This window comes from Nomascus leucogenys, chromosome 4, assembly GCF_006542625.1.
Source record: "Nomascus leucogenys isolate Asia chromosome 4, Asia_NLE_v1, whole genome shotgun sequence".
Taxonomy (NCBI): domain Eukaryota; kingdom Metazoa; phylum Chordata; class Mammalia; order Primates; family Hylobatidae; genus Nomascus; species Nomascus leucogenys.
In genome coordinates, this window is record NC_044384.1 from 67,998,834 (window position 1) to 68,012,685 (window position 13,852).

The 13,852-nt window shown below is 39.9% G+C and overlaps 1 long non-coding RNA gene across 1 annotated transcript; it reads left to right on the forward strand.

The window, feature by feature from the left end:
• The first annotated feature begins 582 nt into the window (after positions 1-582).
• On the forward strand, positions 583-5,714 carry LOC115834692. The gene is made up of 4 exons (XR_004029579.1): positions 583-634; positions 3,133-3,186; positions 5,194-5,387; positions 5,592-5,714. It is a non-coding gene; the product is annotated as an uncharacterized LOC115834692 (long non-coding RNA).
• Positions 5,715-13,852: the final 8,138 nt, after the last annotated feature.

The following is a 13,852-nucleotide window of genomic DNA, read 5'->3' on the forward strand; positions in this document are numbered from 1 at the left end:
CTCGGCAGTCCTGTGCCCTCTCATCAGGCCACAGCCCACAGGTGGCTCTTCCCGCATGCCGGAGGAAACACAAAATCCCTGCCAGCGGAGAAGGAGCGGCCCAGCCACTTGCCTGTGGGTTTCATGAAATGTGCGACTCTGATCTCATACCCCTTAGAATTTCTAGTAAAAGATCCAGAATGTCTGACTTCCCAAGAAGGAACCTTCATGGGAAAGAATAGGCAGGAATGTTTTCAGAGCCAGTTCCTCAATTTCTCCAGGTTCCAAAAAGCTGCAATACCATACTCACCTCTTCAGGGTCTCCACATCCCCTGAATATCATATTCAGCTGTTGTTCCCATCACATCTTGAGTAAATTTTTGTGGCTGTTTCTAATTATACCCTCTGCCTGGGGAGTTCACTTTGCATCACCGTGTTACTTTGGGCCATCTAAAACTATTTCCATCTTACCATATGTGTTCGGCTCTCACTAATTGGGGAAAGTTATTTTTAGTATTTCCTCTTCTTTCCATCTTTGCAGATCTGCCCTATTTAGGGAAAAAAAAAAAATCCTAAAACAGTTTTGTGTTTTTTAGAGACATGCCAGAGATGCTTTTAAAGTTCTACAAGCAACATTTTCATGTTCAATGTGGAGGTCAGTAAGAGACCAAAAATCCCAAATCCTAGATTGTATCTCTTACTCTCTGTGCTGGATTAGAAAGAAAACAGGATCCTCTTCATACTTCAAGACCCAGTCAGTTTCATCACCTCTGAGAAGTCTTCTCCTGTGTCTGCTTCCACCCCACCCTGCTTCAGGAAGACTCATGTTGCCTAGAATTCAACAACCGCCCTGGAACTGTGCCTTCCTGTTTTTTATGTTTCAGATACATACCTATACCCCAATAATTCTACCAAATTTAAGCTATCTTTATGAAACTAAATATGAAGATTCAAATTAGATTTAAAACTCTTTTAGCTAATCTGTTCTAAAGGCAACTTCTATCTGTTAGTTGGTCGTTTGGTAAGCAGCTTTAGACTCATTTTAGTACCTTAACTTAAAATACCACTCTCGGCACACAAACACTTGTTTATTGATGTCGAAATTAAGAAATTATATATATATTTTTAAGACAGAGTCTTGCTCTGTCACCCAGGCTGGAGTGCAGGCACAATCTAGGCTCACTGCAACCTCAGCCTCCTGGGTTCAAGTGATTCTCCTGCCTCAGCCTCCCAAGTAGCTGGGATTACAGGCATGTGCCACCGTGCCCCATTAATTTTTGTATTTTTAGTGGAGATGGGGTTTTGCCATGTTGGCCAGGCTGGTCACGAACTCCTGACCTCAGGTGATCCACCCACCTCGGTCTCCCAAAGTGCTGGGATTACAGGGGTGAGCCACCACACTCAGCCAGAAATTGTATTTTCTTATCATCTGGTTTAATATTTTGCTTTTTTAACTGTTACTTCACCAAAATAATAAAAAAGCAGTTTTGAACCACATAGGAAAATGAATCTTTTCCTAATTTTGGCCAGGGTAGACCTGCTGGTAGTACTCAGAAATCGGTTACTATTAAAACAGTTTAATTTTTTCAGTTCTTCATTATTCAAAGACTCCAATCAGCACCTCTTTCAAATATGTGAGCAGAGAGCTTTATAAAAATTTAATTAGGCTGGGTACATTGGCTTATACTTGTAATCCCAGCACTTTGGGAGGCCAAGGCAGGAGAACAGCTTGAGCTCAGGAGTTTGAGGCCAACCTGGGCAACGCAGAGAGATCTGTCTCTAAAAAAAGAAAAGAAAAAAGAGTTAATAAAAAAGAATTAATCCACTACACACCTGTTAGAAAGGCTAAAATCCAAAACACTGACAACAACAAATGCTGGTGAGGATGTGGAGCAACAGGAATTCTCATCCATGGCTGGTAGGGAATACAAAATGATACTGCCACTTTAGAAGAGAGTTTGACAGTTTCTTACAAATCTAAACATACTCAGCTGGGTGCAGTGGCTCATGCCTATAATCCCAGCACTTTGGGAGGCTGAGACTGGTGGATCACTTGAGGTCAGGAGTTCAAGACCAGCCTGGGCAACATGGTGAAACCCATTTAAAATTTTTTATTCTACTAAAAATACAAAAATCAGCTGGCATGGTGGCACATGCCTGTAGTCCCAGCTACTTGGGAGGCTGAGGCAGGAGAATCACTTGAATCCGGGAGGTGGAGTTTGCAGTGACACGAGATCATGCCACTGCACTCCAGCCTGGGCAACAGAGTGAGACTCCATATCAAAAACAAACAAACAAACAAACAAAAAACTTAAACATACCCTCACCATAAAATCCAGCAATTGCACTCCTTGGTATTTACCCAAAGGAGTGGACAACATACCCACACAAAAACCTGCATGCAGACATTTATAGCAGCTTTACTCATAATTGCCAAAACCTGGATGCAAACAACATGTCCTTAGGTGAACGGATAAACTGTGTTACATCTAGACAATGGGATATTATTCATTGCTAAAAAGAAATGAGCTATCAAGCCATGAAAAGATATGGAGGAATTTTAAATGCATATTAATATGTGAAGGAAGACAATGTGAACATCTACATACGCTATGGTTCCAACTACATGATATTCTGGAAAAGGCAAAACTGTGGAAACAGTAAAAGAATCAGAGGTTGCCAGGGGTTAGCAGGGAGGGAAGGATGAACAGGTGGGGCACAGAGGATGCTTAGGACCGTGAAAATATTCCCTATGAGACTGTAATGGTGGACACATGTCATACAATTGTCCAAACCCATAGAATGTTTAACACCAAGAGTGAAGCGTAATGTAAAATATCAACTTTGAGTAATGATATCTCAATGTAGTTTCATCGATTGTAGCAAATGTACCATTCTAGTAGGGAATGTTAACAAGGGGGGAGGCTGTGGGTGTGTGTGGGGTAGCAGTATATGGGAAATCTCTGTACCATCCTCTCAATTTTGCTGCGAACCTAAAACTTCTCTATAAAATAAAGTCTATTAAAAATAAATGTATTTTTTAAAATTAACCACCCTTTATTAAAAGACTTTGTAGGAAATTAAGCTTAACAGAATAACTGTTACTACATTTTGGTTACTGCTCTCTTACCAGTCTCTCTCTGTATTCTATAGGTCCAAGAAACTAACTTGGGAAAGGAGAGGGAAAGTTCTTATTTTCATATGCTGGTAAGACCTTCTAGTACTACCATGTCAAAATATAAGCTTTAAAATTATAGACCAGTGGTGGTGGGGGCTCTGCAAGCCAGCTATTGAAAAACAAGTGGATTCATGTCTGCACTTCAAATAAGAGGTGATAAGTAGAAAACACAATTAGGTTCAGAATGGACTAACAGGGCTTTTCAAATTTGAATATTGTATTAGTCCATTCTCACGCTGCTGTAATGACATACCTGAGACTGGGTAATTTAGAAAGAAAAGAGGTTTAATTGGCTCAAAGTTCTTCAGGCTGTACAGGAAGCATGGCAGCGTCTGCTCAGCATCGGGGAGGCCTCAGGAAACCTACAGTTATAGCAGAAGGTGAAAGGGAAGCAGGCATGTCTTACGTGGCTGGAACAGGAGGAAGAGAGAGAGTGGGGAGGTGCCACACACTTTTAAACAACCAGATCTCGTGAGAACTCACTCATTATTATGAGAACAGAAACAGCACTAAACAGAGATATCCACCCCTAAGATCCAATCACTTCCCACCAGGCCCACATCCAAGATTGGGGATTACATTTTGACATGAGATTTGGGTGGGACACAGATCCAAACTATAGCAAATGTATATACAAATCACCTGGGATCTTATTAAAAATGAAGATTCTGATTCAGTAGATTTGGGACAAGGCCAGTAATTCTGCATGTCTAGCAAGCTCCCATGTCCCAGGTGACATCCGTGCTGCTGGTCCAGGAACCACAGTTTGATGGCAAGAATGTGAGTCATGGTGTGTGTTGCTATCATTAGTCTTCCTGGTATTGGACTTGAGACCTTCTTATTCATCTTTGTATCTCCAACACTTATAAGGTGACCAACATCAAGTTGAGTTAACACATATTTACAGAATAAATACATCTTAGCCTTTCTTTCTCTAAAAAATGGTGAAAGCAACTCTCTCAGGTATGGATGGGATAATATCCAAAAGTATCCAAGGTTCTTCAGGGTTGAAACAAGACCTTCGAAAGAAAATCTAAAGAACAAAAGTGCTCACCATTCAGCCCATATCCACTTCCTTTTTGTAGAAATGATAGAAGCAAAAATCAAGAAAATAGCTTGGTGAGACTAGATGGTTAGATGAAAGGGTTCCAGGGAGTAAAGATGATAAAGGCTGGAGCTAACACACTAGAAAAAGTCTCTTTTTCCTAGGTGCCAGTTTCCAAACTATGCTTTGCAAAGAGAACTATGATGAACATCCTTAAACACTGAATTAATGCATGTCAGCAAAATAATTTCCCTAAAATTGTTTTATTCTAAGGAAATTAATAGGGAGTGTGCATGTCCTTTCAACAACATGCTGGAGCATTGTCTAAAAAGCCCACTGAAGATTATTTAATTCTGTAACAGAATGTCCCTGTGTTTGCCTTTAGTATTTACTATTTGAATATAACTCAGACACTATGGAGTTCTCTGTGGCCTTATATATTTCCATCTAGTAAAAGATCTTATTACAAAGGTTATGGTCCCATTGTCCTGCACCATAGGATGCAATTGTGTATGTAATCTAGCAATGTTATTTAAACATCTTTTTTTAAATTTTTTTTTATTTCTTTAAAGAAATAATTTTTTAAATAGAGACAGGGTCTCGCCACGTTGCCCAGGCTAGTTTCGAACTCCTGGACTCAAGTGATCCACCTACCTTGGCCTCCCAAAGTGCTGGCATTACAGGCGTGAGCCACCACACCTGGCCTATTTGGACATTCTTTTAAAAATATTACTATAACCCAGCATTTTGGGAGGCCGAAGCAGGTGGATCACTTGAGCTCAGGAGTTCAAGACCAACCTGGGCAACATGATGAAACTCCATCTCAATTAAAAAAAAAATTCCTATAAATGCCCAGTTCCTCAAAATGCTTTCTCAACCAGTTTTACCACCTTACTGAATCTCTCATTAATGAACAAATATTTGACATGTGCTAATTGTATATTTGTATGAGAGTCATGTTTTTAACTTTTTGAAAACTATGCTTTGACAGAATAAATTACCAGAAATAGAGCTTGGCTCGGTACATCACATGTCTTCAGACCAAGAACAACTATGCTGGAGAAGCTGTATTTCCTTCGCCATCACTGAGGAGCCTCATCTGTACCTGGAATGAATTAAGATATCAATGTCCTATTTTGACTGCATGCTGTTTAGAAATGAGACTTTGAGAAGTCTTAGGAGAGGGTGAGTGTATTTTTGTATGTGGAGGGGAATATAAATAATTTTGGGTCACTGGGCAGAGGGGTTTTTAATAATTCTTTGACACCCCTCCCTTCTGTGGAGCTAATTCCCCTCCCCTTGAGTGAGTCACCTGGTGACTCATTACTAATGAATAGAATGTGGCATAAATGATAGAGCATGACTTTTTTCTTTCTTTTTTTGAGACAGGGTCTCACTCTCTGGCCCAGACTGCAGTGCCATGGTGCAAGCATAGCTCACTCAGCTTTAACCTCCTGGGCTCAAGCGATCCTCTCACCTCAGCCTCCCGAGTAGCTGGGATTCCAGGCACACACCACCATATCCAGACAATTTTTGTATTTTCTGTAGAAACAGGGGTTTCACAGTGTTGACTAGGATGGTCTTGAACTCCTGGACTCAAGTGATCCTCCCACTTCAGCCTCCCAAAGTCTTGGGATTACAGATATGAGCCACTAGGCTCAGCCTGGCAGAGCATGACTTCTGAGGGTAGGTCATAAAAGACATTGTGACTTCCAGTTTGCTCTTTGATCACTTGTCTAAAGGAAGTCTGCTGCCATGTCTCAATGACACTCAAGTGGCCCTGTGGAGGGGCCCAAAACAGCATCCTCCCACCAATAGCCATCAAGGAACTGAGGAACTGAGGCCCTTTGCTAATAGCCATGAGTGCACCATCATGGAAGTAGAGCTCCCGCCCCTGTCAAGCCTTCAGATAACCACAGCCCCAGCTGACTGCTCAACTGCAACCTCATGAGAAACCCTCAGCTAGGACAACCCAGCTAAGCTAGTCTCAAATTCCACAGAAACTGTGAAATAATACATGCTTATGTTTTAAGCAATTAAGCTTTGGTTAATTTGTTACACAGTAATAGATAACTAATACGCTGGCTTATCAGGCATGTGTAGTTTAAGGCTTTTCATACAGATTGCAAAACTGCCTTCCTGAAATGTTATGCCAATTTACACTCCCACGAATAGTTGCATAAGAGTGCTCATGTTCTCAGTCCTTCCTCTTGTTAAGTGCTACATTTTTTCTTTATTCTTTCTGATATTCTTTATTCTTCCTGATATTCTTTATTCTTCCTGATAGAAAATGGTATCTTATTTTATTACTCTGATTTATATAGTTTTAAAGTTCAATGAGGTTGAACATTTTTCATATCTTTATTATCTGCTTTGTGACTCTCTTGATCAAATGCTGTGTGTGTGTATATATATATATATGTTAAATTGTAGTGTTAATTTTTTTCATTCGTTGATTCCTAAGGTCTATTTGGCTTTTAAGCATCTTATATCTGCCTGTTACTATGTTGCAAGTATTTCTCCTAGCTTGCCACATAGATATTCTTATGTGGGGGACATGAAGATGTACTGCCTATAATCCTTTCAAGGAAGATTTGTGCCAGCTGTCTCTTGACTCAGTTGCAGAGAGCTGCCTTGCCCAAGAGTATGCTCTTCCTGTGACCCATATCCACTGACCAATTGTTGTAGGGTATAAAGGTCCAGCCATTTCAGCCCACCATGGTCCTGCTCTGTCAAGCCATTGACACTCCTGAGATCTCCACAGGGTAGCATTGCTGAGCTGCATTGTAGTTCGACCACTCCCCTAGAGAAACCCTGCTTCCTTCATCTCCTTTCCATAGGTGTTGATCTCTAACAAACATGGTGCCTATCAAATTTCAACCTAGCATCTTTTTCTAGAATACTTAACCTGTGACATCCTGGAAATTAATTGCTCAATTTGTAATTGATATAATATCTACATACCTCTACACATAAATGTATTACTCTTGAAAATAATTTCTTACGGTTTTTCTTGGGGAAACTGGTTCTTTTACAGAATGATTATTGGAATAAAAACACAAAAAGTTGAGTGTTATTTAAAAACACAAATTCTTTCCCTATCAGCTATTATGCAAATCCATTATCTATATTATGTTTCTTCAAATAAAATCACTTCCTTACCCTGCAATATCTCCCCTGTCACTTACTATCCCCTTTATCTTGTTTTTTTTTTTCTTCACAGCATTTTATTTGGGTATCTTTTACATCTGTATCTGCCTCCCCAGCACCTAGAATGGAACATGACATACAATAGCTGTTCAATAAATATTGATTGAATGGATAGATGAGTAGATCAGTAAAGGAGTAAGTGACATTTGGGTAAAGGTAGATAAAGTATATCCAGACCAATACCATATTTGTCCTCCCTCTTCCAGGAAAATGAAGCACAGTATTAATTTGTCTCATACAGAAGTTGCCAAAAATATTTATTGTATGTGCACAAATGTATCCAGACCACTCTAGAAACCATCTCTTCTTTGCTCTCTTCTTTCCCCCAGCCTCTCCTCTTTTTGCAGGCTGCAGGACTGCCTAGCTTCAAGGGAGCTGAGAGGAAGGTTGTGTTCAGGTGATCAGGAATGGTAACAGATGGTTGGATGCCCTCATTTTGCAGATGCCTCTATATTTGTGCTGCTTAAAAGCATTTTAACTAGCATAGGGCAAAACATGTATTATCTTTTAGTTGCAGCCCTAGTTTCTAGAATCCCGGATTAGCGCCTAGCCCCCTAAACCTCACAGCCACTAATCCACTGTAATGGCTCCTCTGCATCTGTTAACTTTGGGTGCCTTCAGCCCCTAGTGAATTCTGCCTCTTTAATCTTGTTTGGTGCTGATTTTTTTTTCTACCATTAGCTCTTTGGATTGGAATGTGGTTGCCTCATATTTTTTTGTCAGACTCTTTACAGACAAGCAAATAAACTTGGAGAGGGTAAGTAAGGTAACACAGGAGATCTGAGATAGAGCTAGGACTTTTGCCATCCATCCTTGTCATCAAAAGCACTCATTAACCTTATCGTCATTCTGTGCAGGGTGGTGGAACAGCACAGGTCGATTTAGAGATTCAGGACAATGGGGAACAGTCACTCTCTCCAGTTCTTTTGTGCAAACAGCTGACCTAAGAATAAAACTTAGGCATCCAGAATGTCATCAAAGCACAGTCTATGTTCATATTTAAGTTCATCTGCAGCATTTTTGTCACTTTTAGCTACGATTAGGATGCCTTTAAAGCAGTTATTGTCCAATAGATTTCCATTTGAAGGAAAGGATGTTTGTCATGGTAAGTAATTAAGTAATAGAACATTTCTTAGCTTCTAAGGAAAACCTTTCCAGATTAAGTAATTTGCAGAGGGGGAAATGTCATCTTTTATTTTTTTTCCTCAGAAGGAATTGATTAGACAGAACAACTACAGGAAACCCCAAATGTTGAAATCAGCAGGAGACCTTTAAATTGCATAGAATCAAATTTCTAAAAACATAATTCTACCTGTATTGTTGAAAATAGGCCAGATGCGGTGACTCATGCCTGTAATCCCAGCACTTTGGGAAGCCGAGGCAGGTGGATCACTTGAGGTCAGGAGTTTGAGAGTAGCCTGGCCAACATGGCGAAACCTCATCTTTACTAAAAATGTAAAATTAGCCGGGCATGGTGGTGCATGCCCATAAGTCCCAACTACTTGGGAGGCTGAGGCAGGAGAATCGCTTGAACCCAGGAGGGGTAGGTTGTCATGAGCCAAGATCGCACCATTGCACTACAGCCTGGGCAACAAGAGCGAATCTCCGTCTCAAGAAAAAAAGAAAATAGAGCTCAAAAATCCATTAGCTCTTTGCATTTTCCCCCATTTTGTAATTATTGTTATCACTTCATCCATTGTGAAGTCTCTATTATGTGAACCCCATCGGGGGCTGCTTTTCCATCACGATCAGCTCATTGGTGCTGTCAGCATAGAGCTCCCAGGAGGCCTCCCTGAGAATCTACTGGAAAAGAAAGCAAATGTGAGCTTGAGGAGTCTTGCTAGAAGTGACTGTTGCCATGCCCACTGGAGCTATGCTTAACCTAAGGATTTCAGGACTCTTTGACCTACAAAAACATCTCAGGCAGGACACCCAGGGTTTGGTGTCTTTTTCATGCTTTTTTTCCGCAGGAACATGACCAGCCACATTTTAATGGCCATAGAGAAAACAAAATATTTTCCCCTGGTGCCAGTTATTTTTGTTGAGTTTGTCATTTTAAGATAATTGATGTAAAAAAAAAAAAAAGAAAGAAAGAAACATTTATCCAGGGAAGGCAAGAGCAGAAAAGAACGTGATAAATCCTCCAAAGAGGACAAGGGGATAAAATGTAACATTATAGCCATGAAGAACCTAACTGTGCATCCAGCAATAATTTCTGCCCTATAAACTAAGATTTAAAGATGTCTCTGGGGAAGCAGGAAAATAGTGGGATGTCCCATAGAGGACAAGAGCGTTGACACTGAAAGACTGCTGCCCGCCACTGCCTGGGACCCCTGAAGACAGACAAGCTTTCCGGCATGAATTTTGGTCAATATAGTGAATTATATAGACATGGAAGAGATTTATTGCCCTCTCACACCATCTTTCTCTAAACACATAAACATTCAAGATAAAATAGAACCCCTTAAAAATAGATTTAAATGCAGAGCCCAGCTTACAAGTTTTAGGAAACGGATCCAAAATAAAAAGGAGAGCAACGCCAGAGAGGCAATTAAAAGCTGCAGCAGCATGGGGACCGTCAGGGGGACCCACAGGGGACCATCCCCAGATGAAGGTCTTATTGGCTGGGAGTTGGAGTTTTAACACGTGGACTGAGACAGAAGAGTTAGGCTCAGGGCCACGGGAAGGGAGGCTCTTGCATAACGTCGAGTCTCAAATTCCATTCCTTTCATGAATCTATGAGTTGAAAAACTCTTCCCACTTGCCTGAGGAAGAACGAGAAGATTGCTGTCTACTCGGGTCCCTGGAAAAAAGAGCCACCCACCATAAATCAAAACGGAGATGTGAGATCTGAATTTACCAGTTGGGTGTGGTGAGAAAACCATCAAGCTCAGAAATTAATATAAAAATTCTTCTGGAATGGGTGAAACCACTAGAAACACAGCAGAGGCACACGCAAAACTGTCCTATAGAGATACTTCTTTACCCCTGTTATGAACTGATTTGTGTCCCCTCAAAATTCATATGTTGAAGCCTTAACCCCCAAGATGACTGTATTTAGAGGCAGGGCTTTTATGAAGGTAATTCAGGTTAAATGAGATCATAATGACAGGAGTCCTTATAAGGGAAGAAATGCCAGGGATGTACGCACACAGAAGAAAAGCCATGTAAACACATGGCAAAAAGGCAGCCCTCTGCAAGCCGAGGACAGAGGCCTCAGGAGAAAGCAACCAAGCACCTTGATCTTGGGCTTCCAAGCCTCCATAACTGTGAGAAAATAAACGTCTTTTATTAATTATAATTACACCTGTAATCACAGCACTTTGGGAGGACAAAGCAGGCAGATCACTTGAGCTCAGGAGTTCCAGACCAGCCTGGACAACATGGCGAAACCCCGTCTCTACTAAAAATACAAAGAATTAGCCAGGTGTGGTGGTGTGTGCCTGTAGTTTCAGCTACTGGGTCGGCTGAGGTGGGAGGATCACTTGAGCCCTGGAGTTCGAGGTTGCAGTGAGCTATGATCATGCCACTGCACTCAGCCTGGGTGAAAAGTGAGGCTCTTCCAAAAAAAGGAAAAGAGATGTCATTTGCTTAAGCCACCCATTCCATGGCATTTTGTTATAACAGTGCTAGCAAGCTAAGACATCCTAGAATACGTGGCAGCCTAGGTACCCTCACTGAAGGTAAATTCACGAGAAAAATTTCTAGACTTCACAAAGAAAGGAAAGTCACAAGGAATAACAAACAGGGGAATTTGCACTCCCCAAAACTACAGGTAATAGAATAAGCTGAAACATAAAATGTTTTTTTAAATATCTAGACATGAAAGAAGGTATAGAAATTATAAGTACAGAGTAATATGAGAAAGGAATATTTTTTTAAAGAAAATTAAATATAAATTGTGAAAATAAAAGATACAGTTACTGAAATTAAAAATGCAACGAATGGGAAAACAGTATACTAGACCCAGCTGAATAGAAAGTTAGTGAATTGAAATATAAATCTAAAAAAGAGTCTGTAATATCTAGATGAAAATACCAAAGAAAGGCAAAGATACATGAAAGATAGAACGAGAAATACCAAAATATGCATATTAACAATTACAAAAGGAAACACCGGAAAAACCTAGAAGGGGGAAGGAAGGGTTTAAAATGTACAGGCTTGGCTGGGTGCAGTGTCTCATGCCTGTAATCCCACACTTTGAAGGCCAAGGCAGGAGGACTGTTTGAGACCAGGAGTTTGAGAACAGTCTAGACAACACAGCAAGACTTTACCTTTACTAAAATTTTTTTTTTAATTAGCCAGGCATGGTGACATGTGCTTGTAGAACCAGCTACTAGAGTGGCTGAGGTAGGAGGATCACTTGAGTCCAGGAGGTTGAGGGGAAAAAAAAAAAAAAAAGAGAGAGAGAGCATGAGGGAGAAAAATGTAAAGGCTGAAAATTTTCCTGAATGGGAGAAGGAAATTGTCTTCAGATTAAAGAAACCTATCAGGACCTGAGCAAGAAAAATAAAAACAAAATCGCATCTAAACACATTGTAATGAAAGAGCAAATCAACAAAAACAAAGAAAAAAAGTCTCAAAAACTACCAGGTTATTTGTCAAAGAATGGCAATTATACTAGAGAAGACTTTTCAACAACAGAAATCAAACGACAATGAAATAATATTTCAAAGTTCTGAGAAAAACAATAACTGTCTCTCTGGAGTTCTAGAACCAATTACACTCTCATTCAAGAGTGAAAGCAAAATAAAAATGTTTTCAGACAAGCAAGTTTACTATTCTGACTTCCCTGAAACAACTGATTTAAAATGTACTATAGGAAGAATTAATTTGAGTGGTATGCAAGGAGCATGTGGTAAATATGCTGGTAAATCTAAATGAGCATTTGCTGTAAATAATAATAGTACTGAAAAATGAGGTGAGGGTCAGGGGTAAAAACAAGAATTAAAGTACCAGAAAATGATAACACAGGAGATAGAAGTTTGATTTTGAAGAATTCTATGGTCTTTCTATTGTTAAGGTGAAGGACGGAAATATTAAGTGACCTTAAAATCTAAGTAAATATCTGTGTTAAAAATTGAGAACATCAAATAGATAATTTGTTAATTTGATAATGGGGGCAGTGATATGGTTTGCCTGTGTCCTTACCCAAATCTCATCTTGAATTGTAGTTCCCATAATTCCTGTGTCATGGGAAGGATCCAGTGGGAGGTAACTGGATCATGGGTGCGGGTCTTTCCCGTGCTGTTCTCATGCTGATCTCATAAGTCTCATGAGATCTGATGGTTTTATAAAGGGGAGTTCCCCTGCACAAGCTCTCTTTGCCTGCCACCATGTAAAACATCCCTTTACTCTATCTTGGTCTTCTGCCATGATTGTGAGGCCCTCCAGAAGCCATGTGGAACTGTGAGTCCATTAAACCTCTTTCCTTTATAAATAACCCAGACTCAGGTATGTCTTTATTAGCAGCATGAGAACAGACTAATACAGGTAGGTAAAGGAAAATAATGAAAAACCCAATCAAGTCAATGAAAGCCAGGGAGGAGTTGGGGGGAAACATGGTAAATGAGAAACCCATAATAAGATGATAGCAAAAAAATTCAACATATCAGTAAGCAATATAAATGTAAATGGATTATATCTGTCTACTAAAATACAGAGACTCTCAAATTCCATTTACAAAATCCAGCTAGATGGTGCTCCAACTCTGGCTTGCAGTTTTTTACTGATGAAAAACTAGTTGGTTGTCATTCTTGTCTTTGTTACTATGTATGTAATATGTCTTTTACCTCTATCTGCTTATAAGATTTATTGTTATTATTATTGGTTTTAAGCAATTTGATTATGAAATTAAGTTGGCACATACCTGCTCATTGATTGATAGATTTAACACAATTGTATTGTAATTACATCAATAAAGATATACACAGGGCACCATTATAAAAGCATAAAAGAACATAACTTTAGTAGAATTTTCCAGGTATATTAATTTAGATAAAGGCATAAATGATTGCAATAATAGAATTCATGTAAAGAAAAGAGAAGCTCGTGCCTATAATCCCAGCACTCTGGGCCAAGGCGGGTGGATCACTTGAGGTCAGGAGTTCAAGACCAGCCTGGCCAACATGGCGAGACCCCATCTCTATTAAAAATACAAAAATTAGACAGGCTTGGTAGCACATGCCTATAATTCCAGCTACTCTGGAGGCTGAGGCAGGAGAATCACTTGAACCCAAGAGGCAGAGGTTGCAGTGAGCTGAGCTTGCGCCACTGCACTCCAGCCTGGGCGACAAAGCAAGATGCTTTCTCAAAAAAAAAAAAAAAAAAAAAAAAACCGAAAGAAAGAAAGAAAAAAAGAATTAGGGCAGGAAATTCCCACTTTATAAACTATAAACATAAAGTACAGAAGGCATAGAAAGCTAAACACTTCACTGTCA